Genomic DNA, 7,532 nt, shown 5'->3' with positions numbered 1-7,532 from the left:
TGTTGTTATAAGAAATATCCTTACAATCTCTGAAAAAGTACAAGTGACTAAAAGCAAGCAGTTTTCTGGGAATAGCTTTGTAAACACAGGTTTACACAGAATTTTATAGAGAATGTTTCCACTTTTTTGTCTACCAGAAGGTCTGGCCAAAATCCATGTGATTCTTATTATATATAGGCAACCATCAATCCTCTGGATCATGGTGTACACATAAGAGGTCTAGTCAGTTCCTGGTGAATCTGCTAGTGGCTGACAAGCCCAATTGGAGAGTGACACAGCTTGTTACAAGCTGCACTGATCCATATGTTGTCTGGGTTGGAGTCTACAGCATGCTGCTTCCTTCTTTCTCACTTTACTGCCATCCTCTGGATCAAAGCCGCTTCATGTTGAGCTGCACCCAGTCCCAGATGTTCCCTCCAGATTGGACAGGATACTATGTGCTCCTCCCAGCTTTCTACGCTGATGTTGACTGATTTCATATAATTTTTGCACACATTGTGATACTGCCATAAAGGGTGACCCCAAATTCTAGAGCCATCTCGAATCTTACTGTACAAAATATTCTTGGGAATATAGTCTTCTCCCATTCTCCTCACATGGCCTGAGCCATTGCAACCTCCTCTTCTTGTTAGTGGTTTCAGTGTCAGTCCTGCACGCTCCAGCTCCTTTATGTTTGGCATTTTGTCTTCCTACTTTATTTTCACGATCTTGCACAGGCATCTCATGTGGAAGCTATTCAGTCTCCTGATGTGCTTAGCATATGTAGTCCATGTTTCTGAACCATAAATCAAGGATGACAGCATGCAAGTCTTTTAGATATGCATCTTCACCTTAGCGGATAGTTTGTTGTTATTCCATGCATGTTTCTGTAATAGTCTGAAATTCTTAAATATAACTGTCATGCTAAAATGCCATAAGAAATCTCAGAACCCCATGGGCTGAGTACTAGATATATAATAATATCTAGTAAGATACAGTTATTTCCACTAAGAAGTTACAATCTAAAGCTCTGATGCTGCATTTAAATTTATGCGGGATAAGCCAATTTGCTGAAGTTAATAGGGCTGACTACTCACAGCACCTACAGTTGGACTAATGTGTAAGTCATGGAATGATCAGATCCTAACTCTAGACATGGTGCAGCAAATAAGCATAATAATTGATAACTGGGGAAGATGGTGGTGAGGGAGGAGGGACATAATGATATTAAACTGGATATGTAAACTCTCCTATAGCTTCCTGGTTCTAAACAGCTGGAAATATTTAAAATTATATTGTGTGTCATAGTGCTAGTTCTTTTCTTATGTGGGGCAGAAGAAATGGAATCTGAGATGAGATCTGAAGCAAAAGGGAGGGAGACCGCTCTATGGATTAATTCAGTAAAGGCATTCCATGCGAATAATAGTGTTCCACAGTATTCTTCCAGCCTAGGAAGGAACAGCAGGACACAAGTAATTCCAATGCTGCCCAAACTTTTAATGCCAAAAATGTAATTCTAATGTTGGGAAGTATAAGAAACCCAGCAAAAGTGTTTTACTATGTTTTCTCTAGGGAAGGGTTTGCTCACTGCTAAGGGAGAAGAGACTTTAAGCTTCTCAAGAGTTGTTTCTTTTGAAAAATCTTATGCTAAGTTATTTTTAATTTGACTAAATCATAGTGCAAATCTTGTGTAGTATCCCAAGAGATTTGCACATTTATGTCCTGAAGTCTCTTCTCCCTGGAATCACTCTTTAAGAGGTTCCCATGAAACACAATGACCAAAGATAATTGAGAAACACAAGAGTGCGAGCAATTAATAGAACTCCCTTCCACTGTATTTCCAACAGGTGATGTTCCTTATTCCTCATTCTAAGTATCAGTTTCCTAAAACTTTCTTAACCACCCCCCCCTAAAATAAACCCCTGCCCCACCCCCCCAAACAAAAACCCACCCCTCAGTGTACATCAGTTTGTGAGATGATCCTTACATTAAATGTATAGACGTTTAGGAGACTAAAATACCAAGATAAAAACATTCACCTATGGTCATATTGACAGCAAGCACTGTAATTTATGTTAGCAGTCAAACCTCAAGTTTGTGGCAGATTCATGGATAAATCGTGGACCTGAACCTGAACAAACCTGATCATTTTGCTGGACAGGTACGATGTGTCAAAAAGATATTTTTACAGCTGGTTCTCAAAGACCACTATCAGGGCAACAGCCATGTAAATCAGGTTGTAACTGAAGTGTTTAGTGAGTAGAATAGGTTGAGAATTGGAATGATAGGATTTTGAAGTCACATATGTCATGAACTATTCAATGTTATGTAATAGTTATTAATGCCTCTGATGCCTCTCGAAATATCATACTGAACTGTGATAATTTCTTCCTCAGGAGAACAAAAAGACAAATATTTTACCAGAAGGCCCAATCAATCTAGCAAAATATGGGGATTGAAAACTGATACATAGCAGAAGAGAACTGGTGGGGCTTCCTTCATCTTTGGATGGCACTGCTGTCCAAAGCAAAGCCTTTAACTAGGAGTAGGAAGTTTCTATTTATGATTTGTCAGTGACCTCCATGAGCTTTGACAAATCAATCTTCTCTGGCTTAATTTTCTTGATAAGAACAATGATGATTTTTGTATAAAGCACTTTTGACACCCACTGATGTTAACTGTTACATAGAAACTAAGTATCACCTTTCTTCCTCTGAATGGGTGCTACATGAGTCCATACAAGGCTTAAAAAAAAGTTAATAACAGATTTGTTTTTAATGATGTGTGGATGAAAGTAAATGTTGGTATGTGGCATTCCACACGTCTTTCTTCCTGTCTGTGCATTATTATTTAAGTCATAGAGCTCTGAATTTGAAGGATAATGTTGTTTTCACCTTTTTCCAACCAGGGGTGTCAGACATGGCATGCAGGCCAGATCTGGTATGTGGGGTAGACTTGGCACCATGGGCACTGCACATGGCACAAGAGGTCTGTCTAGGGCAGTGTTTCTCAACCTTTTAAGTAACAAGCACTCCCTAGCTTCTGAAATTTTTAATAGGTACCCCAACACACAAGTTTCCAGGGGAATTTATATTTACAGACTAATGTGTGCCATATGTTAGAAGAAGGGCTGTGTATGTAAGGCCATGATATGACCGATATCTGATCTGGTGTGGGTAGGGTTGCCACCTTTTACACTAGGGGTGCACAACTCAAGTATATACCTGGGCTAGAGGTGCTGTTGGCTGAACCCAGTTATCATTACTAGGGAAATTTAAATTTCCCCAAATTATTACTGGGGAATTTAAAGTGCTGTGCATTGCGCAGTGTGCCAATTTTTTTGCCATAGTCTTGAGAGGAGGAAGGGGTGAGAGAGAGAGGAAAAGAGGGTGAGAGAGAGAGAGAGGAAAAGAGGGTGAGAGAGAGATGAACAAGGAGGCAGTTGCTGCCAGCCATGGAGCCTGGGTTGTTCCCAGCTTGCGGCTGGGAGGCTACAAGCCCTGCTAAAACCAGCCTGGGCTCTGTGGCTGGCAGCAGCTTCCCAGAGCCTGGGCTGGCTGCAAATAGCTGCTCTGGGCTCTGGCATCCCATGCCTTGGAGCAGATGGGGGAGGGACTGAGGCAGTGCAGCCTGGAAAAGCCTGGTGCCACTGCCAGCCCTTGCCTGTAGCCATCCTGGGCTCTGGGCAGCTGCGGCAGGCAGCAGGCAGGCTGCAAACAGCTGCACCAGGCTCTGCAGCCCTGGCATCTGCTCCATACTGGCAACTGCACATGCGCCTCAGAGCAGAGAGCAGGGGAGGGTTGCACTGCCTCAGACCCTATCCCTGCTGTCTGCTCTGAGGCACGCGTGCAGTTACCACCAGCATGGAGCTGATGCCCGGGCTGCGGAGCCTGGTGCAGCTGTTTGCAGCCTGCCCGCTGCTTGCTGCAGCTGCCCAGAGCCCAGGCTGGCTACAGGCAAGGGCCGGCAGTGGCACCAGGCTTTTCCAGGCTGCACTGCCTCAGTCCCTCCCCCATCTGCTCCAAGGCATGGGATGCCAGAGCCCAGGCTGGCTACAGGCAAGGGCCAGCAGCGGCACCAGGCTTTTTCCAGTGTTTGGCAGCGGTGCTGGGGGGGCAGATTGGGGAGGGCTACAGTGAATTTTGGGGGTGGCAGCAGCCCCCATCCCATCACTGCAGCCTTCCCCAAGTGCTGGGAAGAGCCCAGTGCCGCTGCCAGCCCTGGTCTGCAGTGGCAGCCTGCTCCCTCCTGCATGCAGTGAACTGGGCCCCTGGCAGGCCGGGTCATGGGGCAATCCCCACAGAGCAGGAGGGAGTGGGGCAGTGCCCTGCACCTACCACACTCCCTCCTGCACTGTGTGGGTCTCTGTCTGTCCCCCTGCTTCCCCCCCATACCCAGGCAGGATAAAGAAAGAAACTGATGGGCCTGTGGCGGGGGTGGGGGGGGGGGTGGGGGATCTGTCTTTCCTTCCTCCCCATCCTGCAGCAGCCTGTGGCCAGCTTGGGGAGGGAGGGGGAAGGTGAGTGGCCGGATGTGAACACAGCGGCAGTGGGGGGAGCAGTGGAGCCCCCTTGCTATGGGGGTTTTTGGTGCCTGCGTAACACCTTTCTGTGTCTCATATACTTCCAGGGGTACGCATACCACAGGTTGAGAAACTATGGTCTAGGGCACATGCTGCATGCAGTGGTGGTTCTGGGGCCAGTCCATTTCAGGCTATGCCAGAGTCAGTGTGTAGGGCCAGTCTGGTGGGGCACCATATACAGGCCATGCCTTGTGCTGGCCCTGCACACCACATGCAGACTGATCTCCAGAATGAGGCCAGTGAGTGCAACATGGGGCAGGACTGGCTGAACATACTGCACATGGGCCTGGTATGTGGCACTCTATTGGACTGACCCTGTACACTAACTCTGGCCTGGCCCAATCCGGCCCATAGACTGTCTCAGAGACCCTCATTTGGCTCATGAAGCCAGGTGAGTTTGATAGCATTTTAAAGGGAATGCTTGAGTAAATGTAAGACAATGAACTTATAGTAAAACTCCACTTCTTTTCTTGCTACCAGCTACTTTTAGCAATAACTTATTCCTCTTTATGACAAGGAGGCCAGATATTTTTAAAGAATAGTTATAGGTTCAGTGCATGACTTTTATCTACAGCACTTTGAAAGCAGAAAGCACTTTAGAGTTGTACATATTGATTTGGTTTTCAATGGCCAGTGAATGTCCATAAAATATCTTATATAAGCAATAAATGTAAAACAATTAAATGAAATACTAAAACTTTATGTGAATCTTTGAATCTGAAAAAATGCTGTCATAGTGACTAACACAAGGCCTTTGTACTTCTTGAATTATTATGAATAGAGATCTATGTATCAAGCTGAGTAAGTTAGCTATCCTCACTGTATTGTCTTTCCCCAGATAGTTAAATTTATGAACTTATTAGGTACTGCTTATGTAAGTGAGGCTGAGGGCTTGTTCTCAAAAGTGGCTGCATTTATGATTAAGTATGTTCAACCGAATATCTAATAAATTAATGAATCATTGAATTGTTGGACCTTCTTGTATGTAATCAGTAGATTATGGTTCCTATGTGAGCACGATGCAATTCAGAAATCTATACAAGGAAGGCAGTCAGTGGAAGTGGGGAAAAAATATGATATTCTTTGCTGTTGACATTCTAAAATACCTATAGGTTTAAAGGGAATTTTTATTTGACTTTATGATACCTTGTTTTTCTAGGTATAAGCTATTTTAAAGTAAAAAGACTGACAAATTTGGAATATCATAAGGAAAATCTCATATCAAATTTGGGAGGAAAAATCATTCATAGTAAAGTGCTGTTTTATTATTTGTTTCAAGTACTAACAGAGGTTATAAATGAAACTTTCAGACCATTGTCTTGAATAAATCTGTAAAACCTCCAGAGTGACACATTCTAGATCTAAATTTCACATGGTGTAGCTAAACACTTTTTAGTGCATGCCTATTAATAATGGCAGCTATATTGGCAATGTCATCCTACAGATTATTTATTCATTATATATTAGCAATAAATCTACCGTTGTTGGAGGATCTCTTACATGACTGAAACTCACTCAGACTTATTTTTTTGCCAGCTCTTTGTGATTCAAATATTATTTGGGAGTTATCTTTTAAGCTTATGCTTCTATTTTTGTTTTGCTTTAATAAAGCAGCCTGATAATAGTCACTTCAGGCAAATAGTTTTAAAATCTTTTAATAAAAATATGTTGTCATGGTTTCCAGGATAACTGTACTTTTAAACCTCTTTCGGGCTTCTCTGGTTGTACCCCACAGCAGTTAGTCCTTATGTCATTTCTTGAACTGGTTTGGAGCATCATGATTCTGTTACTTTTAGATGACTTTGTACAACTGCTCTGACTAGGAAAAGGTGTGATTATGGATTTTGGAGTCCTGATGTTGCCTTGTGGGGTCAGGCCAACTCTCAGGATCTCAATATTGAGCTGTTAGACAGGAGGGTGTGACACAGTTGCACATATAGAAGCACACAAATCAATTAGGTGCATACACACACACACTACCAACTCAGACACATACACATTCAAACCAGCCTAGGCACATGCATACCTATCACCAATTCAAGCACATACAGTATACACCCCAAAAGTTAGACGCAGATCACTAATTCATATATTATACATACAATGCCATATATATATATATATATATATATATACACACACACACCAGTTCACTCACATACAACCCACCTACACATGCACACAGATAAGTTCTTAACTTGGATGGTACAGTGTGTATGTGTGTGCTTGGGGTACCTGGGGGAAGGTTGAGGTGAGAGAGAGGGAGAGAGTTAAAGTGTAGGGAGTGAAAGTTGCCAGAACCAGGATTAGAACTGGTGGACTACAGAGAAGCTGGCTTTGGCGCTGAGGCTTGGGGTTACTTAAGGTAGACTAGGGCTAGAAACTGAGGCAGACAACTGAGATATTGGGGGGGCAGATAAGTGGTGGCAAGGAGGAGACAGCCAGGAAAGAAACTGAGGCAGAAACCTGGTTGCTCCGGGGAAAAGGAAAAGGCAGTGGGGATAAGACAGTGGCAAAGAAATGGGGGGTTTGGAGGCAGAGAGGAGATTAGGACAGGTGTTGGAGGTGGCAGTGAGCCAGAAGCAGGAGAGAGAGAAATGAGACAGAAGAAGTGAGACAGAAGTTAGAGGGGCAAGGAGCAATGATTGGAGCAGGGCCAAACCATAGTAAAACAAAACCCAACTTAGGGGTTCAAATAACAGTTTTATTATACAGACAACACACTACACAGTGCCATGAAATTATTGGTTCTCTCTCTCTTTCTCTTTCTCTCTCTCACACACACACACACACACACACACACACACACACACACACACACAAAATGGCAGCAGGAGAAAGGGACTCAGTGAAAGGGCTGGAGTCCAGGTGGGGAGGAGAAGCAGAGTCCAAATCCTTGGTTGAAGAGGAGGTGGGGGGTGATAGCTACCTATCCAGGCTGGAAAGGGGTCCTTGTCCAGTAGGTGTTGTC

Source organism: Alligator sinensis, unplaced genomic scaffold, assembly GCF_000455745.1.
Source record: "Alligator sinensis unplaced genomic scaffold, ASM45574v1 scaffold418_1, whole genome shotgun sequence".
In the NCBI taxonomy this organism is placed as follows: domain Eukaryota; kingdom Metazoa; phylum Chordata; order Crocodylia; family Alligatoridae; genus Alligator; species Alligator sinensis.
Note: the sequence above shows the minus strand (reverse complement) of the source record.